The sequence below is a fragment of the Trachypithecus francoisi genome, unplaced genomic scaffold (assembly GCF_009764315.1).
Source record: "Trachypithecus francoisi isolate TF-2019V2 unplaced genomic scaffold, Tfra_2.0 Contig01579, whole genome shotgun sequence".
NCBI classification, from domain to species: Eukaryota; Metazoa; Chordata; class Mammalia; order Primates; family Cercopithecidae; genus Trachypithecus; species Trachypithecus francoisi.
Window position 1 is genome coordinate 950358 of NW_022681442.1, and position 27716 is coordinate 978073.

General features: G+C 46.0%; 1 long non-coding RNA gene across 1 annotated transcript in view; it reads right to left on the reverse strand.

Annotated features, from left to right (window-relative positions):
• LOC117064685 overlaps positions 1 to 27716 on the reverse strand; it is a 92621-nt gene that overhangs the window by 36006 nt on the left and 28899 nt on the right. Inside the window, exon 2 of the long non-coding RNA XR_004429609.1 lies at positions 26093 to 26141. This is a non-coding gene — a long non-coding RNA (uncharacterized LOC117064685). The remainder of the gene's footprint in view (positions 1 to 26092; positions 26142 to 27716) is intronic.

Below are 27716 nucleotides of genomic sequence, written 5' to 3' on the forward strand. Positions count from 1 at the left end.
AATGGAAGTGTGTAATTGTAGGTGCTTACACTCTCTGTGAAGTGGTGTAATAACACTTGAAGATAGGGATTCGTTAATGAAGTATATACTATAAACCCTAAAGCAACCACTAACACAACAAAACAAAGCATTACAGTTAATGATCCAACAAAAGGCATAAGATGGAACTTAAAAAAAACACAATTCAAACAAAATGGGAATAAAAGGAGAACAAAAGACAGACAATACAAATAGCAAGAAGGTAGTCTTAAATCCAACCACATCAATGAACACATTAAATATATTGATAAATTTTGGCTCTGTGTCCCTACCCAAATCTCATCTTGAATTTTAATTCCCACATGTTGAGGGAGGTGATTGGATCATGGGGGCAGTTTCCTCCATGCTGTTCTTGTGAGAGTGAGGGAGTTCTCACAAGATCTGATGGTTTTATAAGCATCTGGCATTTCACCTGCTAGCACTTCTCTCTCCTGCCACCCTGTGAAGAAGGTCTTTGCTTCCTCTTCGCCTTCCACCATGATTGTAAGTTTCCTGAGGCCTCCCCAGTCATGTGAAACTGTGAGTCAAATAAACTTGTTTTCTTTATAAGTTACCCACTCTTGGGCAGTTCTCTATAGCAATGTGAAAATGAACTAATATAGTAAATACAATCTAAACAGCAAAAAGCAGCTTTTGACAAATTGGATTTTAAAAAGCAAGATCCAACTATAAGATGAGGGGAAGAAACACACTTTAAACATAAAGACATAAATTAAAAGTAAAGGAGTGAAAAAAGATATATCACATTAGCATCAGTCAAAACAGATGGAGTGGCTACACGAATATCGTATGAAGCAAATTTCAGAGCAGATTCTATTGCCAGAGATAAAGAAGGACACTTCATAATGATAAAGGGTTCAATTAACTGAAAAGATATTATAATCTACAAAGGCTACTACAAGTAATGTGAGTTTAACAAGATTACAGGATACAAAATCATAAAAATTCAAATGTACTTCTATATACTAGCTACAAACAACAGAAAATTGAAATTCAAAAATAATAATACATTTGCAACAGCACAAAAAATGTGACATAAATCTGACAAAAGATGCAAGAGATCTGTACATTGAAAACCACAAAACAGTTCTGAGAGAAATTTTTTAAATGCCCAAATAAATTAAGAGATGTGCCTCATCATATGGATTAGACAACTTAACATGGTTGGCCACCACTCATCCTCCAGTTGATTCATAGATGCAACATAATTTTTATAACAATCCCAATAGGCTTATTTGCAGAAAGTGACAAACCGGTTTTTAAATTCATATGGAAATTGAAAGAAACTAGAACAACAAGAAGAGCTAAGGAAAAGAATAAAATTAGAGGATTATCACTACCTGATTTCAAGACATTATAAAACTACAATAATCAAAAGAGTGTGATACTGGCATAAGGACAGGTCAGTTGAACAAAATAGACTCCAAAAATACATACATATGGACAACCGAGTTTTGACAAATATACAAAAGCTATTAAGTAGAAAATGATGAGTCTTTTCAACAAATAATTCTAGAACAACTGAATATCTCTATGCAAGAAAACTTCAACCATGTCTTATATCAGATACAGAAATTAATTCAAACTAGATAATAGACCTAAATATATAACCTAAAATTATAAAATTTCAAAAGAAAGCAAACATAAAATCTTTGTGACCTTTGATTAGGCAAATATTTTTTAATATGACCATCTAAGCACAATCTATAAAATAATAAATTGGTAAGTGGGACCTCATCAAAATCTAAAACTTCTGCTCTTCAATAGACACTGTTAAGAAAATGAAAGGCAAGGCACAGCTGGGAGGAAATCATTGCAAAGCATACATCTAAAGCAAGTACTTATATCCAGAATATATACAGAACTCTCAAAACTCAACAATGACAACAAAGTAAGGGGAAAAGTGAGCAGAAGTTATACAGATACTTCACCACACGGCATTTACAGATGGCAAATTAGTACATGAAAACATGCTCAATATCATTAGTCATTAAATAATGACCATGTTAAATATAAAGCCACAGTGAGAACCATTCCACACCTACTACGATGGCTAAAATTGAGACTGACCATGCCAAGCCCTGGAGAGACTCTGGGGAACTTGGAACTCTCCTAAGCTGCTGATGGGAACGTAAGATGGTGCAACTATTTTGGAAAAGTTTGGCAGTTTCTTAGAAGGTTAAACATCACCCATTATAGGATTCAGTCATTCTACTCACAGGTGTTTCTCATAAGAAATAAGGGTATTTCCTGTGGGTTTTTTTTATGGGAAATGTCCTCATAAAGACTTGTACCTACCTGTTCATAGCAGCTTTATCTGCAATAGCCCCAAACTGGAAACAAGCTGGATGTCCCTCAGCTGCCGAGTGAGTACATAAACCACAGTGCATCAATTCCATAGAATACTACTCAGCAACAAAAAGGAATTAACTATAGATATACTCAGCAGCATGAATGAATCTCCAAATCATTTTCCTGAGTAAAAAAGCCAGACAAAAAAAGAGTATGTACTCTCTATTTCCATCTGTAGAACACTCTAGAAAATACAAATTAATATATAATAACCCAGAGTATGCAAGTGTTTGTTGGGGAGCAAGAGGAAGCTGGGGAGATGGGAGGGGGATTTTAAAGGGGCCTGAGGGAGCTTTGAGAATGAAGGAAATGTCATTAACTCAATTGTGGTAATGGCTTCACAGGTGCAGGTACATGTCAAAACTTAAGAAATTACACACTTTTAATATGTGAGTTTATCATATATCAATTATACCTTAGTTAAGATATCAAAGTGATGCTTGTGAAAATAGTATTATTTTTAAAATAAACATCCTATAAACTGTTCAATTGCATTGTAAAGTGCTTATGATAAAATGCTATGAGATAATAACAGGAATATTTTCAGATGCTGGTGAGGTTTGGAGCGAATGCTTATACACTGTTGGTGGAAATGTAAATTAGTTCAGCCATTGTGGAAAACAGTGTGGTGATTCCTCAAAGACCTAAAGACAGTCAGGGTGTGGTAGTGAATACCTATAATCCCAGCACTTTGGGAGGTCGAGGCAGGCAAATCACTTGAGGTCAGGCATTCAAGACCAGCCTGGCCAACATGGTGAAACCCTGTCTCTACTAGAAACACAAAAATTAGTTTGGCATTGTGGCACATGCATGTAATCTCAGGTACTCAGGAGGCTGAGGCAAGAGACTCACTTGAGCCTGGGAGGTGGAGGTTGCAATGAATCAAGATCACACCACTGCACACCAGTCTGGGTGACAGAGCGAGACTCCATCTCAAAAACAAAAACAAAACAAAACCAAAACAAAACAAAACAGAAAAGACCTAAAGACTTCCATTCAACCCAGTAATCCTATTACTGGGTATATAACCAAAAGAATATAAATCATCCTATCATAAAGACAAATATATGCATATGTTCATTGCAGCACTATTCACAATAGCAAAGACATGAAGTCAACCTAAATGCCCCTCAATGATAGACTGGATTAAGAAAATGTGGTATATATACACCATGGAATACTATGCAGCCATCGTAAGAATGAGCTCATGTCTTTCACAGGGACATGGTTGGAGCTGGAGGCCATTATCCAAAGCAAACTAACACAGGAACAGAAAACCAAATACCACATGTCCTCACTTATAAGTGGGAGCTAAATGATGAGAACACACGGACCCATATTGTGCAAAAACACACAGTGGGGCCTTTTGGAGGGTGAAGTGTAGAAGGAGGGAGAAGATCATCAGGAAAAATAACTAATGGGTATTGACATAGTTTGGCTCTGTGTCCCCACCCAGATCTCATGTTGAGTTGTAATTCCCAATGTCAGGGGAGGGACCTGGTCGGAGGTGTTTGCCATGAGATGTATTTCCCCCTTGCTGTTCTCATGACAGTGAGTGAGTTCTCGTGAGATCTGGTTGTTTAAAAGTGTGTCGCTCTCTCTCCCACTCTGTCATGTGAAGAAGGTACTCAGTTTCCCTTTGCTGTCCACCATGATTGTAAGTCTCCTGAGGCCTCCCAGTCATGCTTCCTGTACAGCCTGCGGAAGGGTGGGTCAATTAAACCTCTTTCCTTCATAAATTACCCAGTCTCAGGTAGTTCTTTACAGCAGCGTGAGAGGGAACTAATACAAGTGCTAAGCTTAATGCCTGGGGGATGAAATAACCTGTACAACATACCCCATAATACAAGCTTACCTGTGTAACGGACCTGCACTTATATCCCTGAATTCGAAATTCAAGTTTTTCTTTCTAAATCAAAAAAAGTTTGGTTCTTTTTCTGGAAGAAAAAGTAAAACAACATTATGTAGAAAAAAACGGAAACATTAAAATATGTGGGCAGTGCTTGGATCTGAGTGGTGGGCTGTGGGGGTATGTCCCTAAATGCTGATCATTTATTCACTGCTGTTTTTTGTTGTTGTTTTTTGTTGTTGTTGTTGTTGTTGTTGTTGTTTTGGCTTTTTTTTTTTGAGACAGAGTATCGTTCTGTCAGCCAGGCTACAGTACAGTGGCATGATCTCGGCTCACTGCAACCTCCGTCTCCCGGGCTCAAGCAATTCTCCTGCCTCAGTCTCCCTAACAGCTGGGATTACAGGTGTGTACCACCACACCCAGGTAACTTTTTGGTATTTTTAGTAGAACAAGGGTTTCACCATGTTGACCAGGCTGGTCTCAAACTTCTGACCTCAGGTAATCCACCCACCTTGGCCTCCCAAAGTGCTGGGATTACAGGTGTCAGCCACCACGCCCGGCCTGTTTACTGCTGTTTTAATGTGCCTGTGGTGCTTCTCAGGAGTGGGGAGTGGGGTGCTTCTGTGTCTTAAGCCAGGACTGCAGAGTCTGTGCAGAGGTGAACAGTAGAAAGCAACAATGGGGTGCTGTGGCCGGGTCCTCAGTTTCCTCCACACCTCAAAACCCAGCCTCACTCTCCACACCCCAGGTGGGCTGCCACCACTGACCATTCTTAGTCCACCACCGTCTCTGGGATACAGCCCAAACACACCACCATAATTCACTTGTTGGCTTCCAAGTGTGGGTCTCAGACTGTTATCAGGCTTGTGGCTTCAAATTTACCTTCTCATTTAGCATTTTAAGAGATTGATGCCTCCAAAGAAAATAGGGTTTTGCCCTTCAAAAAGATGATAGAGTCAAGATGGGATTTCAGACTTCTGCAAGCATCTCTGATGAGTTTTCCTAGAGTACTAAAAAGGGACCCAGTTAAGTTCCACGAGGCAGCAGCGTGTAAAGGAAAGTCAACCCAAAATATCCCCAGCAGTTCCAAGGCGAGTTTCCCACCAAGCAACTCATGCACTTATTTTTGTGATTGAATTATTAAGCCATACAGATTTTCAACAAAAGTAAAACCACTAAGAAGAGCTAATGGGTAAAGAACTTCACCCTGGGCCAGACACCACACTAAGTTCTTCACGCATGTTTAATCATGTATCCTCACAATTTGCTAGGTAGGCACCCAGAAGACAAACAGAAAAACTGAGGCATGGAAGTGTGAATGTTCTCAGCAGTAACAAGGAGGGCAGCTAGGACTTGAACCCTGGGAGCCACCTCCTGCATTTGCATCCTTACAAAAACACTCAGTGGCTATCAACGTGGCTGAAGCCATGGACACCACAGGCCAGTGCCTTCACCCTGTTGAAATGTGCATCAGGATCGGGTCACCTCCCCTGTCATCTAGCAAAAGGTTGTGCAATACATCAGCCACAAATTGCAAAGGGCAGATGATAGCTTCACCACCCAAAAATCATCTCAGCTTTCACCTTGATCTCTCCAATTGCCATCCAATATCACAGGGTTCCTCTCATCCTCTCTTCCTTCCATAATCGTAGCTCCTTCTCCTGCTCCCATCTCCTACAACATATTTACTGATTTGCTTGACCCAAAAAAAAAAAAGTTTCAGAATTGCTAATCCATACTTCTGTGATACATAACAATAAAAATAAAGCCCCTTAACTAGAGCTGGAAGTTTGTTTAGAGTTATTTTTATCTTTAGCCTGAGGACATAGAGTCCAAATACATTCAGCCCTTCATATCCATGGGTTCAATCCATGGGTTGAATCCACGGATTCAACCAGCCACAGACCAAAAATAGTTGGGAAAAAAATGCATAATTGTGTTTGTACTGAGCATGTACAGATACTTTCTTGTCATTATTCCCTAAACAATACGGTACAACAGCTATTTACATAGCACTTACATTATATTAGGGATTGCACATAATCTAGAGATTATTTAAAGTATATGGGAGGATGTGCATAGGTTACATGCATAGGATGTGCCATTTAACATAAGAGACACAAGCATCCATGGATTTTGGTATCCGTGAGGGTTCCTGGAAGCAATCACCCATAAACACTGAGACAACTGTTCTGTGTTCAGCAGTTATTTGGGTGAGTTCTCCACCGCCTCCCACCCCACTTCAGTATGCTCATCTTATTCACTGTGGAAAACAAGTCACTTCATTTATTTTCTTTTTGTATTCCGTCGTAGATTGTTTACACACCCATTCTTGTTGATTTCATTGATTTTCTTTTTGGAGTAAGTAAAATATTAACATGGTTCCAGAAGTCAGACGGCACAATAGGACTGACACAAGAAGTGTCACCACCCAACCCCCTTTTCTTCTATTTTTTATCTTTCTGCTCAAGCCCACCCACCCCAAGTAGGCGCCAATTTTATTGTATGGGTCTCTGGTTCATCCTTCTTTGTGTGTGAATAATTGCGTTTTCCATTTTTTCATAAATGAACAAATGGATGTAAATTTTTAGTTCCCCTTCTTCTAACACAAAAAGTAACATACTGCATTCTTCTGCACTTTGCTTACTTTTTCGTACGTAATAATATATCCTCATGAATCACTCCCTGTTCTTCCCAGAAGTCTTCCTCATTACTTTTTTTTTTTTTTTTTTTTTGAGACAGAATCTTGCTCTGTCACCCAGGCTAGAGTGCAGTGGTACAATCTCAGTTCACTGCAGCCTCCGCTTCCCAGTTTCCTGCGATTCACCTGCCTCAGCTTCCTGGGTAGCTGGGATTACAGGCACACATCACCAAACCTGGCTAATTTTTGTATTTTTTTGTAGAGGCGGGGTTTCACCATGTTGGCCAGGCTGGTTTTGAACTCCTGACCTCAAGTCATCTGCCTGCCTCAACCTCCCAAAGTGCTGGGATTACAGGCGTAAGCCACCACACACAGCCATGTGTTTCCTTTTTAGATGCACATAGACTGCATTGTATTAATGGTTTCCCTAATATTAACTGACCTTTGCACTAAGAGAGAAAAAACCCACAGCCATAGCATTAGACTCTGCCGGCTGATTTCTGTTTTTATCTTTAATATTTAACGTTTCCTTCCTTGTGATGTCTTTTGGTTTGCTTGGTGATTTTTTTCTAACTCTTTGAAAAGGAAAATTAACTCAGTTCTTTTCTTTCACTTTTGTTTATAAAAAATATTTAAGGCTATACGTTTTCCTCTTTCTGAATATATACTACAAATTCTGATATGCAGTGTTTTCATTACTATTGTTTATGAATTCTTTAATTTTGGTTTGTATTCCTCTTTTATTCAAGTGTAATAGGATTTTAAATTTTCTTTTTCTTTTTTTTTTTTTTTGGGACGGAGTCTTGCTCTGTCCCCCAGGCTGCAGTGCAGTGGCATGGTCTCGGCTCACTGCAAGCTCCGCCTCCTGGGTTCACGCCATTCTTCTGCCTTAGCCTCCTGAGTAGCTGGGACTACAGGCGCCCGCCACCTCGCCCAGCTAATTTTTTGTATTTTTAGTAGAGACGGGGTTTCACTGTGTTAGCCAGGATCTGGCATCCAAGCTGGGGCCGAAGACGAGCTTGAAGGGGTCACCGCCTGGGTATGTTTGAGAGACACCATTAGGGTGCCGCAGGATGTCAGATCCATGGGGGTCCAGAAGGGCTCTCAAAACAAGAAACAGACTCTCTGAAGCAGGCACGTGTGGGTGACAGCACTCATGCCATCTCACGTGGACAGCTGGCTCCTGTGAGGCTGCCAAGCCAGGGGGCACCCACCATGCTGCCAGGGGCATCCTCAGTAAGACTCACGTGGATGTCCCCTGTAATTGGGCAAAGAAATGGAACTGAGTGTCCCTCACCAAGCTGAAGGATTGAGGGCAAAGGTTAGCTCAATCACCCATAAAAGACAAAGGTTGGCATGACAACCAGCTGGTATCTGGGGAAACACAGTCATCTCACCTCTGCAGACAAACAGTGGTTTCACTCCTCATGCAATGCACTGAAAGTGTTCAAAGAAAGGGGGACAGAGGAGATCCCAGGAGGCGCCACCGTCACCTAGGAGAGCTCCACTCCAGCAGTGGGTCTGCGTGCACCTAATCGAGGGAGCTGCGCCCTGCTCACAAGCTTAGCAAGGTGCACAGGGAAAGCCAGGGTGCAGACTCAGGGGTGTCAAATCTGAGCCTGTCTATAGATCACGGTGGATTTTGATAGCATAACACCAAAAAAAAAAAAAAAAAGGCAAGAATCACCATAGTTGGACTGAGATTTTAGCATCTCTCTCTTTCAATAGAGACTCTTCACAGGAGCCATACGTATACGATTTGTGTCGCTAACACCTTCTCCTACTCTGTGGCTTGCATTTTACCCTCATAGTGGTCTCCTTTCATGACCAGAAGTTCTCAATTGTGACATAATCTAACTTGCAAATCTTGTCCTTGATGGATAGAACTTTATTTTTTTTTTTCCTTTTGCATTTCATGTTGAAGCTCACTGTGTGGCTGGCATTTGTTTATGTGGTGAGGCAAGGCTGACTTTTTCCCACATAGATGTTCAGAGAACCCAGAGTTGTTTGATGAAAAAAAAAAAATCTGTACCTGCTCCACCATTAAAATCAAATGTCCACATATGTATGGATTTATTCCTGGATTTCATTATGTTCCTTTTGTCTATCTAACACTATTGTAAATGGCAAAGATTTTTTCATTTTATTTTCTAATATTTGTTGGTAGTATCCAGAAAACAATTAACACTGAAATTAGGGTCCTTACTGAACCACTATCTGTATTAGTCAAGGTTCTCTAGAGGAACAGGACAAATAGTATGGATGAATGTATGAAGGGGAGTTCATTAAGGAGTACTGACTCACATGATCACAAGGTGAAGTCCCACAATGGGCTGTCTGCAAGCTGAAGAGCCAGGAAGCCAGTTCGCCCCAAAACCTCAAAAGCAGGGAAGCTGACAGTGCAGCCTTCAGTCTGTGGCCAAAGGCCTGAGAGCGTCTGACAGATCACTGGTGTAAGTCGAAGAGTCCAAAAGCTGAAGAACTTGGAGCTGATGTTCAAGGGCATGAAACATCCAGCATGGGAGAAAGATGAAACCCGGAAGACCCAGCAAATCTGTTCTTTCCAGCTTCTCCTGCCTGCTTTATTCCAGCCATGCTGGCAGCTGATTAGACGGTGCCCACCCAGACTGAGGGTGGGTCTGCCTCTCCCAGTCCACTGACTCAAATGTTAATCTTCTCTGGCAACACCCTTACAGACACACCCAGGAACAACACTTTGCATCCTTCAATCCAATCAAGTTGACACTTAATATTAACCATCACACTATCTTAAATCTAATAATTTCCCCATAGATTACTTGAAGTGTTTTGTATACACTCCAAATAATATTCAAATAATGACAGTTTTATTTCTTGCAACTATGATGTTATTTTTAAATTTTTCCCTTTTGCACTGGTTATGAATTCTAGCATAATGTTAAATGGAAATGGTATTTTAAAAAAGGACATTCTTGTTTGCTTCCAGTCTTAGGGGAAAATATTTGAATATTTCACTATTTAATATGATGTTCTATGTGACCATCAGGTTAAATTCTATATCTTTACTTCCTTATTTTCTAAGAGTTTTTATCAAAGGCTTTTCCCTCATCTACTGAAATGTCGTGAGTTGTCTTTTTTGTTCTGGTCCCTTGGTGACTTACACTGATTGACTTTCAAATGTTAAATCAATCCTGTATTCCAAAATAAATGTGAGTTGGATGTCATGTATGATCACTTTATTCATTGCTAGACTTGGTTAGCTAACGTTTTGCTGAGGATTTTAAAATCTACATTTGTGAGTGACATCAAACTCAATTTTTATTTTCTTGTAATGTCTTTGTCAAATTTCCACTTACACATTATTTGACTCTTATGAAAGAAATTGGAATCTGCAGCTTCTCTTTTTGTTCTCTTGGGTGGGATTGGAATAATTTATTCCATCAGAGTTTGATAGGATCTGCTGTTGAAACCTTTTGAACATGAAGTGTATTGTGTGTGTGTGTATAAAAATATAAATTTGTCATATTTAATTCTGCAAAGAATACTCAAAGATTTTATTTTCCCCTGGGTCTGATTTTCTATTTGTTTCCAGGAATTTAATAATTTTATCCCAATGTTCAAATTTATCTCTGTGAAATTGCTCCCAGGGATTGGTCACCTGTGATCTGTGTGGTGGCTACAGGGTCTGTGACACTAACCCCTTGGCAGTCCTTAATTCTCATGGTACCAGGCAGGGCCTTGCCCCTTTTCAAAGATTCCACTTTTGCTTCATTAAATCTCTATACTGTATATTTATTTTATATTACACTAATTTATACTCATAATTATTTCCAGCCTTCTACTTTCTTAGGGTTTAATTTGCTTCTGTAGGTGGATTTTTTAATGATTAATTATTAGCTTTTTTCCTAATATGTGCATTTCTTTCCTTCTAATTAGGACACATTAGCTTCATTAACCACCCTCCAACTTGTATACTATTGAGTTTATGTATTTTAGGACTCTATACTTGTTAAAACTCATTAAACATTATTATTATATTCTTTTAAATATACCCACATAGTTACTTTTCTCTTTGTTCTTAGTTCCTGTCTGTATCACTCAACTTCCATCTGGGATCATTGCTCTTCTGCCTGCATAATAATAGTTTGTTTCTATTACTGTTGTTTGTGCTGATATTTTTCTTTGTCTCAAACTCTGTCTTCATTTTTGAAAATATTGTTACAGCATGCAGAATTCTAGATAAGCAGTTATTTTCTTTCAACACTTTAAACATATATTTTTGTTGCTGCCCGTGTTTCACCATTTTCATTAAAATGTCAGCTATCAATCTTGTTTTTCTGAACGTTAAGAAGTGGGTTGTTTTTGTTTGTTTGTTGTTTTGTCTCCTTTTAAGAATTTCTCTGTCTTTGATTTCAGCAGTTTTGCTATACTTTGCTTACTGCAGTTTTCTTAATATTTACCCCAGGTTTTATAGTACTCCTCGCATTTGTCATTTAGTGTCTTTTATTATTCTCACTTTTTGCCTTCTGAGCCCCAATTTTATGTATACAGCTGGGTTATGAGGAATTATCTGTACTCATTCATTGCTTTTTATAAAATTCACATCACTCATCCTAATATTACCAGTTTTCTGTTTTCCATTTTTTATCCATTTATCTCTCAGTGACTGAATTTTGGATATGTTCTTCTGACATATATCTTCAGGGTTACCGATTCTCCTTTTGACTTATCTGATCTGTCGTTAAACTCAGCTACTGAATGGTTAATTTCTATTATTGTACTTTTCAGTTACAGAATTAGCATTTTGGGTTTTTTTTATAGTTCTCAATTCTTTGTCAATTTCTTCTATCTTAATTTTTATTTACATAAATATATTAGGCACTGCTGTTACAAAGTTTTTGTCTGAGAACACCACAGTTTCATGTCAATAATCCTATCTTCTGGATACTATGTAGATCTGTTTTGTTTGCTTATGTTCTTTTGATTTTTGGTTATGCTTTCTTTCCTCATATGTCTAGCTGTTTTCTTTTAATGAAATGGAAAACTTTCATATGAAAAACAGTGGGGATAATTTGAGGATTTGAGTGGTGTATCTTCCTTTAGAAGTTATTCATCTTTTCTTTTAGTTAGCTAAACTAGGGGAACAAGTCATCCCTGATGGCCTTAATCCAATCATGGATTGAGGTGATTTTAAGCTAGTCTGTATTGGTGCCTCTATTTCTTGTTTATCCTTTTCTTATTTTTTTCTTGAATTATAAATCTGTAAGGTCCCAAACCAAAGCCTGAGGGTTGCTGGTATATTTGAAAGTCAACAATCTTATTATTTACTTTCTATCTTGCCTAACTCTTCTATGCTCTTTTATCTCTTTTCTTGCCATCTTTTAGATTTTTTTTATTTTTCTATTTGCTATCTCTATCAGCTTGATAGTTACACATGCTTTTACTACTCTTTTCATGCTTCTCCTAGAGATTACAAAGTGCATCCTTTAGTTATCAAAATTTTACTTCATCTTCTGTCTTCCTAGTCCTCCGTGCCTGCAGAGAACTTGCTTTGCTTCTCAGCCTATAGGCCATCGTTTTCAAAAACTGCAAACATCTGTAGGGTGAAACCCACCCCAAATAACAGGCTCCTCTATATGCTCCTCTCCTTTCCTAGATCTTGATAACTCTCCAATACTTTCCAACAGATTTTTATGTTCTTTGGTAGAACAAAGAACACAAAAGGTGTAGAAACCTGGTAGTTACTTGATTGTTGTTTCGATGGTCTCCAATTTTTTGAGTTTTCAAACACAATAGAGAATATGTATCATGGGGACTTTGGACCTGCCTAATAACGTCGACGATTTATGAAGTTCTCACTGCGTGCTCAACATTGGTCTGAGTACTTACACGTGCTGTTTCACTTAATCCTCATGATTGGCCTTTGAGTTGGGCCATTGTTAGAACCTCACTTCCCAGGAAAGAAATCGAAAGCACAGAGGTGAACCAAAGCAAAGCCTGGCAGAGGCCAGGGCCACAGCTGTGAAGTGGCAGGTGAGCCTGCAAAGCCTGAGCCTGACCTTCGAGTGGCATCTCTTAGCCCCGACGCCAGTTTACTGGGAAATGGTTAAGCATTTTTGAAAAACCACGGATTCCAGAGTGTTAAGGGGAAAAGTAGGTGGTAATGTGTGGTTAAGAGACTTGAACCTATGCACCTGTCGAGAGGAAGAGCCAGAACCCAGGGAGAGGAAGTGTGTTCTGTGTAGCCTCAAACTGGAGCAATAAAGACTTTAATATGAATGAGCCTTTTCTAACTGTGCTAAAACTCCAAATTATAGAAATGCCACTGAGGGGTTCCATGGGCACACTTTACTCAACTGGGTTTAATGGTAACAATATTTTTACAAAAGAAATATGCAAATCCCCCCAACAACAAAACTGCATGGCCTTGGGGTAAACTTGACAGACTGTTACCCAAGTGGCTACCTTGTCTGGGGTAAATAGCTGGGGTTCATCCTCTCGTGCCAGGAAAATTTAGACACACACACACACACACACGAGGAGTTTAGGAGCAAGAAAAAGAGAAAGGAAAACAGCTCTCTCCCAAGAGCGAGAGAGGGAACTTCCCAGAGGAAAAGGCCAGCAGGTGGATGCGCTGAGTGCTGGATTTTTCTAGTCCACCTTGAGGAGGCAGTGTCTGATTTAGGTGGGGCTCACAGATGGGTTCGATCACGTATGACGTTTACATAGCGCTCCGGGAAGGCTGGCCGCCCCACCCTGACCTTATTATGCAAATGAACTTGCCCCTTGGCCGGCGCCATCTTGTCTGCTCCTGACTGTACAGGTGCCTGGCAGAAGGGAAGATGGAGCCGCCATTTGGAACATGATTGGCACAACTACCCGCATCTGTGCCGCAGCTTGATTTTTACAGGCTGCTCTTTGTTAGAAAGGAAAATGATTTGGGGCTGCTTTTCATTAAAAGGAAAGCCTTACCGAGGACTTCCCTACCCTCACTATCTGCCTAAGTCATTTCTTCTTAACTCCTGTATCATTGCTCTCATCCATTACCCAAGAAGGAGTAAAAAGAGTCACATGATGATGGGGAGCCAGCAGGAAGGACGGGAAGTGAAGGCAAAGACTGTAGAACATCTGGCAGGGCTGTGCCTCCTCAGCCAGTGATGCCACCACGGTCATGTGGCAGGTGCCTGTGGGCTCTCTTCCCATGGACGACCACCAGCAGCGGACTTCCTGGTGGGTACACTCCCGAGGCTGGGCAGCTATCTGTTCTTCAACATTGAATATAAACCTGTGTGCAGAGGAGTGATGCACTGTGCCAGCAGCAACCCATTTCAGTGCAAAAGTGACCTGCTTCTCATCTTCCAGGTTCGCACGTCACTGAAATGCCTTGGGTACCAAGGAGGGGGTACGACCAGTGAGTCTGCAAAATGGCATTAGCACGGAAACCCCCACAGCCATCCTGAATATCCCCGTTTCAAATTTCCCCTGGAAGTGTCATACATGGAGATTGAGTCCAAGATTTTTACCTCGATGAACAATTGGAAAATGAATTCTATTATCTTTCCATAGAAAATACAGATGTTCGAGTCCCTTGGCCACTTTTCTGCTGCCCGAGCTCCTGTGACAATGGCATGGTGATACATTCCTGCCGCCTGGGGGAAGCCTGCAGCCACAGGGAACCCAGCAAGGAGATGAGCGGAGCCCTGGCCTCCCCCACCAACCAAGTCCTGGCCTCCCCCACCAACCAAGTTCTGGCCTCCCCCACCAACCAAGTTCTGGCCTCCCCGACCAGCAGAGCCAACTCCCCACAATCTAGGAACCCGCCTTCAAGAAGAATCCAAAATCCACCATGGTCTGGGCACATTGTCTCTGGGGTAGAGAAAAGGAACAGGCCACAAGGAGAGATGATTTCAAGGATGCATCATCGGCACACCCACTTGCATCCAGCATACATTTAATTTCCCTTATTTTGTTGTTGACGTCCACGAGGGCTTCCTGTTCCACCATCTCTGACCCACGGTAGTTTGAGTGACTACTTTGGGAAAATTATACCCCAGTCCTGATGTTTGTTCTTGTACAAACACCCATAGTTATTCCGGATACACATGTAAAACTCGGAGGTTCGAGGGAGCTCGGCCATTTGAATTGCTAATAGTAACTATGCCTCTGTTCCTACCATGGCGGGCAGGGTTATTCCACCACCTGCTATGTGCTGCCCTCAGCTAAGAACAGAACGTGGTGCTGCTGTTCAAATAAAAGAAGAAGTGCTGCACTGAAACCAAAAATGAGAATAATCATTTAAGCAAACGCTGGATTTAAGCAAACGCTGGTGTGTTTTTTATCCTCCAATGCAGTCAAGCAAGATCGCCAACACAATTAAGCAGCTGCTTAAGAGAAAGCAACAAAAAAGAAATCCACTTGCAACCAGAAAATAAAATGGGCCGTTTTTCACACTTTATTCCTGTTATAATTGTTCATTTTCAGTAGGCCCTTAGAAGACTATTTAAAGAAGAGATTTCATCCAGTATGGTCAGAGAGCAGTACTTCTCCATCACTTTCCAGGCTGAAAGTTGGCTTTTATTTTAAACAACACTCAGGGAAACTGCTATGTGACTAGGACGATGGTGGCCAATGCAAGTGGCGGCACCCACCTCCCCTTGTGTGCAGTGGGAAGAGCTGCTCTTTCTCTGAGGGCACACAAGGACGCAAGGGCTCAATTTCTTAGGAGGAGGGTCTGTAAGGTGCTTCCCTTGTTTCTAAGAAGCCAACTTCCAAGGAGGAGGGAGCGAATGCCTGGGAACTGCAGATACGGTAACCTGCAGCCCTGGGTGCCACCCAGTCCCCAGAGCTGAGCTCCCAGACTATGCCAAGAGATATCAGAAGGCTTTGGTCCAGAAGTCCTGCTTCTCTTTGTCCCACCTCCTGTCCCTCCCATGTCATCTGCCTCCCTTCCCCCACTCTGTCCTCTGGATCCTTCCCTTCCTTGTTTAATGGAGGGGAGGAAGGAGAGCCCTGGTGGCTTCCTGGAGGGAACGCTGACTCCTCCCGCCACTGGAATGAATTTGCTCCTCACCCTTGGACACTCTCCCCATCCCGCTCACAGAGAAAACTACGGGCTGCTCCTGATTCGTGGGCCCAATTTGATGCACAAGCTGTGTCAACGCACTTTTCACCTCACAGGTGTACAAGTCTGTGTTTATTAGCAATGCCTGCAGCGTCCACAAAAATAGCAGGCAACTCAGGGCAGTCTAAACGTGAATGTGGCCTGGGAGCTAAGCAGGATTTCACCTTCATCTTCCTCAGCCCAGAGAGTCCAATTTGTACCCATGGGCCAGGCTGGTACCCACTTGGTGCCAGCCAGCGAGAGAATCCACAACCACAACTTGGCACTAGCCTCTCTCCAGGACAAGCATCTGACCAGCTGTTCCTGCATCCTGGATGCCATGTCCTCCTCCTAGAAAGTGCAGTCCCGGGAAGAAGAGGAGAAGCTGCAGGTCAGGGGTTTGCAGGACAGGAGGGGCCGTGATCATCCCCATGCTGGTCCAGTCTCCACACCCTAAGCCTGCTCTCAGGGGAGCCGCTTCTGGGATGAATGCATGAACATGGCCTCCACAGTGCCAGCCTGAACCCCCCACCTCTTTAGACACAGCTTTGTATCCTGGTGAACATCTTCCCAGGGATCTGATCAGAAGCAATTCTTTGGTTTTCCAGTTTTCCCAGGAGGAAGGTGGCCTACCAGGTTGGGACAGATAGCATTCAAACACCAAGGACGACGAGCTCGCTGCCCTCCAGGTCCTGTCGCGTTCTGGGAACCCGAGCGGCTCAAGATGTGGAGCACACCTCCAGAACAGGAGAGTACATTCCAAACCCTTTTCTGACTGGCGCTGAAGAGAGTGCGAGCCATTACCAGCATTCTCTTCTGATATTCTCCAAAGTTTTTAGTAGCTACAAGATTCTTAATTTCATATAAAATATTTCAGAAAAATCAAATTGGCCCTTGTCAAGTGAATTTTGACTTTTAAAAAAGAGTCATATAATTATTCAAACCTTAAGTATCAGTACAGAGCTTGGAAACATTACTTTAAAATACATACTGAATTTTTGGAAGGGCTGCTTGCTGTCACCAGTATTTTAAAGTTATTTCTCCCCGAAGCATGAACAGAAATTTCATAAAATGCAAACGTCAGGACATCTGAACTCGATGAATTTTTTTCTATTACCCTAACTTTCTCCACTTCTTTCCCTCAGCCTAGCCATCACTCTAATTAATAATTAAATAAAGTAAGACTCATCACTTGCTAAATGCAAGCTCTCACCTTGGCAGGAAGCTTATGTTAAGTCTAATGCATTAGAAGTTGAAAAAAAAAATTCTTACAAAAAGCAGCAAATCATAACAGTTGCTAAATTTTCCCTGAAAGGAAAAAATGCATTTTAAAGTAAGTGGGGCCAAATGCGGTGGCTCACACCTGTAATCCCAGCACTCAGGGAGGCCGAGGCAGGCGGATCACTTGAGATCAGGAGTTCGAGACCAACCTGACCAACGTGGCAAAAACCTGTCTCTACTAAAAATACAAAAATTAGCCTGGCGTGGCGGCAGATGCCTGTAATCCTAACTACTGGGGAGGCTGAGGTAGGAGAATCACTTGAACCCGGGAAGCAGAGGTTTCCGTGAGCCAAGATCGTGCCACTGCACTCCAGCCTGGGTGACAGAGCAAGACTCCATCTCAACAAAATAAAACATAGAAAATAAAATAAAGTAAGTGGTATATTTTCTTCCTTCTCCCTAACTTGAAATTTCCCTCAATAAAACTCAGGAGAACAGAGCCCAATATGGCCATCCATCACAGATCAATTGACTTTCTGGAGGCATTTTTCTCCATGAGAAAAGACTCCCATTTGCTCTAATCATTTTGGATTTTTTTGCCTGACATAACACTCGTTTCCCAGGGACAAACTAAATAACCAAGGTCCATGAACTGAATACATTGTGCAGCGCACTGCCTGGACAAGGCAACAGAAAACGTTTTTGCACCAAAAGGCTGGCTTCATCCCTCAACAAGTGACATCTTAAAAGCAAAACTGGAGGACTCAGAAAGCTGTGTTTGCTCAAGAAAGAAAACCCAGTTCACTTATTCTACTAAGGTAATGAAGGAGGCATTCTATAATACAGAACTCTTGTTAGTTTTAACACTTTCTGATAAAACCTGACCCAACATGTCTGTCAGGAGAGGCTAGGGAGCAACGTGGAGACAAATAAGCTTGAAAGCACAGCGGCTTCCGACAGTGCAGTGTGCTCCTCACTGGCCGCACACCCAGTGTGGTCAACAGAGCAGCAGGAGCTGTGGGCGTGGGGCCTGGACATCACTTTTACCAAACCGGTGGCCAGAGTTGGTCTCCTGGCCAAATCAACTTCACGGGCTGGGGAAGCTCAGTTCTGCTGGGCACCCCAAAGGAGGGCACCCTGGTGATATTAGGGAACACTCATCATTGCACCTGAGTTGCTGCCATCGTTCCCAATTATGGGTCATAAAAACCTGACATGTAAGACATTTGAGTTCTCAATGCTAACCACTCAATAACAGCATGGGGGAAGCTTTCATGAAACACCTGCCCAGACCCCTCCCAGGTCAACAAATTCCAAATCTCAGGGTGGAACCCAGCCATCTTTATCATTGCAAAGCTCCAACGCTTTGATTTCAATACATAGTGGGTTTAAGAATGCCAGCAACAGTCTTACAGCCTCCCCCATCCCGCACATGACTCAGGAGTGTCCATTCCTACTTGTGATGACACCACCAAGCACAGCATCTCTGCAAGCTTCAGCTTGAGGCAGAGACTGAACCAGCCAGCATCAGTATCTCCAAGGCAGTGGAATCTCAAACTCCAGTGTACAGAGAATCACCTGAAGTGTTGCTTAGAACCCCATGCTAGAGTGCCCCAGCACCCCCAGTTCTGATCCGTGGCAGCCAGTGGAATCCCCCAGCCCAGGAATCCACATTTTGGCAGACGCCCCACTTAAATACAGAGCTAAGGAGTTTTCAACCTCCCCGTGCTGACTGTGGACAGAATGCTTCTGTTCTAGTGGGTGGAAACTGCCTGAGAACAGAACCCAGCCTGAGGACTTACAGTGGGTGCCCTGGCTCACACCCTCATTCATTCAGCCACGCAGACCTGGACTTAGCAGGTATCAACCAGGTGCCAGGTCGCAGACCAGGGAGGAATCCCGATGGCTTTTCTCCTCCAGCAGCCTCGTGGGTGCTGTGAGCCCTTGCTCATACCAGGGTGCCAGCTAGTTCAGACCAAGGGGCTCAGTGGCAACAGGGGTCCACTAGTCACAGGTTGTAGGCTTGGCCACACTGCTGCCATGAACTCCCCACTGTGACAGAGAACTCAGGACAGCAGAACCTCAGGGTCCACGGAGCTGTGCTCTGGCACAGGGACAACAAGTGGCATTTGCAGACAAAGAGTCTCTGCTCTTCTCACTGGCCATGCCCTATTTTTTCCTTCCCACCTCAACACTGGGCACCAGCAAGCAGAGAGAAGAACAGCAGGTGTTTCTGAGCCAAAGCCTGTCTGCACCGCACGCAGCACATGGTAGACCCTGAACGCTGTCAGCACCATCACTGCTGTGCTATGGTCCGTAGGTGTCTCTTGAGCTGAGAGTTGCCAGAGGTGCCGAGGATACGCTGAGTGCTGTCATTAAGCAGCCCCACCTCCTACCTCTTCCCAACAGGATGGCATTGCCCTCCTCAAGCCAGACTCCGGGCCCTAGTGCCACCAGGAGCCATGCAAGCAGCACTTGCCTGCTCAGGGCATCTGCAATTAGGGATGGGGCCTAGATCGGCATAGTGTGTGTGTGCCCGTTCCCACAGACCGCTGGGTGGCCCAGCCCAGACAGTGCACGGGAGCTCACTGGGCAGCAGGAACCCCTGAGAGACAGTCTCACTTTATACTTCAGGGAATCAGTGGGGCTTCTGCCCTAACTCCACCTGTGCCCACAAAGTCAAGTCCACAGCAGCATCCCAACGTCATGCTAAGTCCACTTCCGCACATCCCTTCTCCAGTCCCAACAACAGCTCTGCCAGGGAGCACCACACATCCAGTGTTGACAGACGAGGAGGCCAGGACTCAGACAGGCTGCCCAGCCCTGGGTCACAAGCCGAGCAGCACCCAAGCCGAGATGTGAATGCTGGCCCAAAGCTGCCCTCTTCCCACAGTACTTCGTGGCCCCAGGAGCAGGTGCAAGGGGCTGAATATGTCCCCAGCAGAGTCATATGTTGAAACCTAACCCCTAAGCGGATGGCATTACATGGTGGGGTTTTTAGGAGGTGATTAGGTCTTGAGGGTGTGGCCTCAGGGATGGGACAGCGCCTTATAAAAGTGAAGGGGTGGCCTATCCCCTCCACACCTGTGGGTGTTTCTCATTAGGTGGAACGAGAGACTTGAGAAAAGAAAAGAGACACAGAGACAAAGTATAGAGAAAGAAAAAAGGGGACTGGCACTCAGCATACAGAGGACCCAAGCCGGCAGGGGTCTCTGAGTTCCCTAGTATTTGTTGATCATTATCTTTACCATCTTAAAGATAAGGGAGTGGCAGGATAATAGGATCATTGTAGGGAGAAAATCAGCAGTAAGATATATGAATAAAGATCTCTGTGACATGAATAAGTTTAAAGGAAAATGCTGTGCCTTGATACGCATATGCAAACATCTCCATAAACCTTTCAGCAGCATTGTGCCAGCAAGTCCCACCTTTTGCCCTAAGGCGGTTTTCTCCTGTCTCAGTAAACAGAACATACAATCGAGTTTTACACCGAGATGTTCCATTGCCCAGGGACGGGCAGGCGACAGATGTTTTTCTCTATCTCAACTGCCAACAACCGCCAAGAGGCTTCTTTCCTGTTGTACTAGTCCTCCTCAGCACAGACCCTTCACGGGTGTCAGGCTGGGGGACGATCAGGTCTTTCCCTTCCCACGAGGCCATATTTCAGACTATCACATGGGGAGAAACCTTGGACAACACCTAGCTTTCCTAGGCAGAGGTCCCTGCGACCTTTGGCAGTGTACATGTCCCTGGGTACTTGAGATTAAGAGAATGGTGATGACTTTTAACCAGCAAGCTGCCTTCAGGCACTTGTTTAACAAAGCACACCCTGCACAGCCCAAAATCCATTAAACCTTGAGTCACCACAGGACATGTCTCTTGCATGGACAAGGCTGGGGGTAGGGTCACAGATTAACAGCATCTCAAATACAGAACTAAATGGAGTCTCTTATGTCTACTTCTTTCTATATAGACACAGTAAGTCTGATCTTTCTTTCTTTTCCCCACAAAAAGGGGCCCCAGGGAGCTCTCGCCCCAGCCTGTGAGGACACAGCAAGAAGGTGGCCGCCTGCAACCCAGAAGAGCCCTCCCCAGAACCCAACCATGCTGGCATCCTGACCACAGACCTCCTGCCTCCAGAACTGTGAGAAGTACATCTCTGATGTTGAAACCACCCAGTCAGCAGGACTTCGTTACGGCAGCCCACATGAACTGAGAAACCGCACTGATATTTTCCGGCTGGGTCTGCGTCTGCCTCTGCTTGGCACAGGCTGCTGTTCATCCATCTCTGGCTGGATGGAATCACACTCAGACACACAGCAGCTGCCCTCACTCACAGCACCATGGTTAAAGTTGGCTCACTTACAAGTATCATTTCTTTTCTTTTACCCATGTATTATTCCCCTCGTCAACCTCTTCTTCCCCAAAATAATGCAAAGTAATTCAATCAGATAATACACTGACAGTAATGCAGAATTGAGGAAGTCATAATTTGAAAGAGGAGAGAGACACCACCATCCTAACCAGGGAGGCCCAGTCTCTCTCCATGATTGTGAATCCAGCTGGACTCCGAATGTCCTGAAGGCCAGAGCAAGGAGGGAAATGAGTGAGGAGCAGAAAGCTCTTCAGAAAACATCCACAGGTGCGATGGCTCATGCCTGTAATCCCAGCACTTTGGAAGGCCAAGGCAGGGGGATCATCTGAGGTCAGGAGTTCTAGACCAGCCTGGCCACCATGGCAAAACCCGTCTCTACTAAAAATACAAAACCTAGCTGGGCATGGTGATGGGATCCTGTAGTCACAGCTATTTGGGAGGCTGAGACAGGAGGATCACTTGAACCCAGGAGGCGGAGGTTGCAGTGAGCTGAGATTGTGCCACTGCACTCCAGCCTGGGCAACAGAGTGAGATTCTGTCTCCAAAAAGAAAAGAACCACAGGGAAAGCATCTCTTCCTGGTGCCTACAGATTGTGAGTGAGCCCTAGAATGACTGTTTTTCTTCCTGTCAAAGGCATTTGCCCCTCCAGACATGAAAGTGATTTGCTCCCAGTGACTGACAGATAAGGAAATAAAAATGACCTGCAAAGACTCAGTTCTTCAAGCCCATTTAGCACGTTGTGGTCACAGAGGGAACCGAACACAAAGGGGAGCATGGGGAACGCAGAGCGTGTACTAACCAGCCCTGGCCCAGCACTCGCACAAAGAGTCCACTCATTCCTACCTGAATAAATGTCTCTGAGCCCCTGTCAACAGGCACATACAGGCCTGAATCACTGTCTCCGAGCACTGTCAGCAGGCACACACAGGCCTGAATCACTGTCCGAGCACCTGTCAACAGGCACACACCGGGAGAGACACAACCTCTCTCTGTGTTGTCTCCCCTCCCGCTGCGAGGGCAGGACACTAAAACATGACTGAGGAGACTCAAATCTGAGGCTTCAGGAAAATGGAGCAAACGGCTCCCTCTCTGATAGAAAATGCTGTTTTGGCCACAGAATCCAAGTAGTTTTTCCACCATTTCATAGAGACCTGGGAACTGATTCCCTCAGTGACTTTGAAAATGACCCGTTATTGTGAAATGTTAGCCAAAATCTTGAGTGGAAATGTGTCCCCAGCATCCACCATTCCAGGAAGGAAGCGAAGTAGAGGGGGATGTGGTCTGGGAACGGGGTCTGCTGAGCAGGAAGGAAGTGAAGTGGAGGGGAGTGTTGTCTGGGAACGGGCTCTGCTGAGCAGGAAGGAAGTGAAGTGGAGGGGGATGTTGTCTGGGAATGGGGTTTGCTGAGCGGGAAGGAAGCGAAGTGGAGGGGAGCATTGTCTGGGAACGGGGTCTGCTGAGCAGGAAGGAAGCGAAGTGGAGGGGAGCATTGTCTGGGAACGGGGTCTGCTGAGCAGGAAGGAAGTGAAGTGGAGGGGAGTGTTGTCTGGGAACGGGCTCTGCTGAGCAGGAAGGAAGTGAAGTGGAGGGGGATGTTGTCTGGGAACGGGGTTTGCTGAGCGGGAAGGAAGCGAAGTGGAGGGGAGCATTGTCTGGGAACGGGGTCTGCTGAGCAGGAAGGAGTGAAGTGGAGGGGAGCATTGTCTGGGAACGGGGTCTGCTGAGCAGGAAGGAAGTGAAGTGGAGGGGAGCATTGTCTGGGAACGGGGTCTGCTGAGCAGGAAGGAAGTGAAGTGGAGGGGAGCGTTGTCTGGGAACGGGGTCTGCTGAGCAGGAAGGAAGTGAAGTGGAGGGGAGCGTTGTCTGGGAACGGGGTCTGCTGAGCAGGAAGGAAGTGAAGTGGAGGGGAGCGTTGTCTGGGAACGGGGTTTGCTGAGCAGGAAGGAAGCGAAGTGGAGGGGAGCATTGTCTGGGAACGGGGTCTGCTGAGCAGTCACTGTGGTGTGGGCAGCTGCTGGAGGGGAGCATTGTCTGGGAACGGGGTCTGCTGAGCAGTCACTGTGGTGTGGGCAGCTGCTGCAGTCACAGTCGGCTACTCCCTCGCAGACGCCCAGGCCAGGAGCAGACGCCCACATGGCCTGATGGATAAACACATATGGACAGCAGGGAGCTGGATGAGCTGGAGTCACAGCAAGAGGACCTGGTCCCAGTGGGGCCCAAAGTGCTTTACAAACCGTCTATGTGGGTCTGCCGCTCCTACCAGTGGACACCGGGCACCTGTCTAGCATTTACAAAGCCCTCCCTCCGGCTCAATGTGACGAGTGCTGAGGAAAGAAAGGCCCCATGTCACCACCACAGAGGCCTCGGGGGCCTCCAGGCGTGGCCCTTGGAGACGGGCTCATCAGCACCTGCTCCAAGTCCTCTCCTTGTCCCCACGGTCACAGAGAGGGCAAGACCACACACCCTGCCCCACGGACGACCAGTACCCTTCAACCCAAGCAAGTCCCGAGGATTCAGCCCATTCCCGACCTCACCTGGCTCCTGGTTTCCTAACATCTTGCAAAGGGAAGAGAATAAGAGCTTCGGCTTGCTTAGTGGGACTGGTTTCCCACGCAGGAGACAGGAAAGCCAGAGGAAATGCTGGCCCCGGGGTCTGACGAGGAGCAGGAGAGGGTGGGGAAAGGCTTTCTCACTCCTGGATCCCTCGGGCTTGCCAAATTTCAGGCCTAACCTGGAAGCCTTGAGTACGAGGTGAGGGAGAAATAAATCACCTGGGGGCCGACCCCTCCCTCCCAGCAGGGGTGGGGCAGGGGGTGCTGCCCGGGCCTTGTCTTCTGCTGACCTCACACCTGCCCCTGCTCAGAGTTGAGAGGAGCGTGTGTGAACTCCGAGGAAAACCTCCACTTAGAGCCTAAGGCTTAACTAAGCCTGAGGATACTGTCAGCTGCTACAGCCCTTCCCAGAGGCAGAGAGTCCCTGAGATGACTCTCGGACCCAGGCCTCCAGCCCTCTGCCCTCTCCCAGCTCTGATGCACCATCCCACCTGCTGCCTCACACCCAGAGGCGCGTCTGGGATGCTCACAGCCCACCCGTCCAGGCGCTGCGTCTCCCCTCTGCCCTCTCCCAGCTCTGATGCACCATCCCACTGCTGCCTCACACCCAGAGGCGCGTCTGGGATGCTCACAGCCACCCGTCCCAGGCGCTGCCTCTCCCCTCTGCCCTCTCCAGCTCTGATGCACCATCCCACCTGCTGCCTCACCCCAGAGGCGCGTCTGGGATGCTCACAGCCCACCCGTCCCAGGCGCTGCCTCTCCCCTCTGCCCTCTCCCAGCTCTGAGCACCATCCCACCTGCTGCCTCACACCCAGAGGCGAGTCTGGGATGCTCACAGCCCACCCGTCCCAGGCGCTGCCTCTCCCCTCTGCCCTCTCCAGCTCTGATGCACCATCCCACCTGCTGCCTCACACCAGAGGCGCGTCTGGGATGCTCACAGCCCACCGTCCCAGGCGCTGCCTCTCCCCTCTGCCCTCTCCCAGCTCTGATGCACCATCCCACCTGCTGCCTCACACCAGAGGCGCGTCTGGGATGCTCACAGCCCACCCGTCCCAGGCGCTGCGTCTCCCCTCTGCCCTCTCCCAGCTCTGATGCACCATCCCACCTGCTGCCTCACACCCAGAGGCGCGTCTGGGATGCTCACAGCCCACCCGTCCCAGGCGCTGCGTCTCCCCTCTGCCCTCTCCCAGCTCTGATGCACCATCCCACCTGCTGCCTCACACCCAAAGGCGCGTCTGGGATGCTCACAGCCCACCCGTCCCAGGCGCTGCCTCTCCCCTCTGCCCTCTCCCAGCTCTGATGCACCATCCCACCTGCTGCCTCACACCCAGAGGCGCGTCTGGGATGCTCACAGCCCACCCGTCCCAGGCGCTGCCTCTCCCCTCTGCCCTCTCCCAGCTCTGATGCACCATCCCACCTGCTGCCTCACACCCAGAGGCGCGTCTGGGATGCTCACAGCCCACCCGTCCCAGGCGCTGCCTCTCCCCTCTGCCCTCGCTGACGCCTCCTGGTTTCTCCCTTCTGTAGAATGTCACCCTCCACCTGGGTCCTGTCAGACTCCCAGAGCCGCCCCCCACTTCTCTACCAGCCTTACCCACCTATGCAGGGGTTTGCCAAGTGCTACAGTCCTGCGAAGTGCCTTTACCTGCTCCTTCCTTCCAGCCCCAATTTCGGCAGCTCATCTGCTCCCCCAACCACGATGACACTCCCAGCTCCACGTTTCGCTTCACTTCATCCGGCCCATACCTGCCAGAGCTTCCTAACGTCTTATAATTATTATCATCTCATCAGGCCTCCTTTCCTGTGAAAAATCTCCAGCCTGCCTGGCCTCTACCTGCCAGTCCCAGCAGGCCCTTATCTCAATACAGTCCCAAGGAGATCTCCAGCTGTGGCAGCCCCCACATGTAAATCCCACCCACCTCCTGTGAGCAGCAGGATGGCAGAACAGCTTCCTTGAGTGGCCCTCTCACAGGAAATACTTACAATGGTGCACGAGAACTCTGTCATTTTAGTGCTGGCTGCATACAGTATTCTGTGAAGACAAAAACAATATGTAAATAGGAGCCAGGGGAGGTAACACCAAAGCTGGTCTCGCCCTGGGGTTTCTGCAGAGCCTTGGGAGCCTGGAGTTTCTCCTTTGGTGGCTGCATGGGACACACATGGGGGCAGCAGACAAAACCCAAGGACCACTGGTTAATCCCAAGGGAGGTTTCCATATTAAGATAGAACTCAGAGGGCTGTGTCCACCTTTACACACAGCAAGCAATAACCCTTGCTGCACAGAAAACAAATAAATGTGCTTGTCTCAACTCTCACATGGGGGAAGGAGAAAAACTTTCCCAGAAAACCACAAGACAGTCCTCTTCCAGGTCTGCTGTCTGAATTCACTGTAGTATAGATCAAAAAACTTCAAACAGGAAATTTTAATTACATCGGTGCCTAGTGGAAATGCCCCGGACAATAGGAAGAAGTAAGTGTGCAGCCTCTGGAGGAAATAAATCTCAACCCACCTCTCAAAGAAGTTCGTGGGTAGCATTGAGGGAAAAGAACAACCTGTCTCCTAAGTAAGAAGATAAATCGCGTGAGTGCAAAGCAGCAGAAGCAGACATGCACACGTTTATTATGATTGATATTTTAAAGAAATAAAAGAAGAAAGCTGCAAACAAGATGCACAAATGATTTTTTAAAAAGAATTTCTAAAGATGAAAAATATGATGATTAAAATAAAAAGCTCAGTGATCTCCAGGTACAGGAAGTTGGAACGGAGGCATCATTCCACCTGCCCAGTGTGACTAAAGACACTGGACGTTGTTCTTGGAAACACACAGAGTTTCTGAAGGGTGCAGAAAAGACAGATGGATGAGGGACCCCGGGACCTGAAGAACAACAGAGTGGTGAGTTCTCAGGGCTTTCTTTCACTTTACATATCTCAGACTTCAGGTGGAAGCAGCCAGCAATCTGGAAATACCCACAGGTACAGACAAAGAAAGCCCCAACCAAAGTTTGCTCCCTGCAGGCAGTGGATCAGGACAGAGGCAGCCTGGAAAGACAGAAAACTTTTAGGAGCTCCACTCTAGCTGACTATCACAGAAAAAAATCTGTGTCACCCCTCCCCCACCCACCACCCTGGCCATTGATACTAGCCAAGGCCAAGTGGGGAGCCTGGACTTCCACTTTCACATGGTTTGATGGAGGTGCCTCACCTCCCCACTGCAAGATGGTGTCAGAGAAGACCTCATAGGGAGCTGGGACATTTATATCCAGAGGCAGAAGAAGGACCCCTTTAGGATGTCCATGGAGCCCCTAAGGGGAGCCTAACCTTCACCTCACCCAGCAGGAACAAGACACTCTCCCCTCCCCTTCTTGCTATTTGGGATTTGGCAAGCCCGAGGGATCCAGGAATGAGAAAGTCCTTCCCCATCCTCTCCTGCTCCTTGCTAGGGTGGTGTCAGAGGACACTGTCCTAGTAGAGAGTCAGGAATCTTACCAGCGTCCAGTGGAAACAAGGCTGGCCCTCCTCCCCTGGGGCCACATGGGGAGAAGTGATGAGGAACTCCCACACTCCACACCCGAACGAAGCAGTCATCAGTGGGTGCCTAGTGGGGAT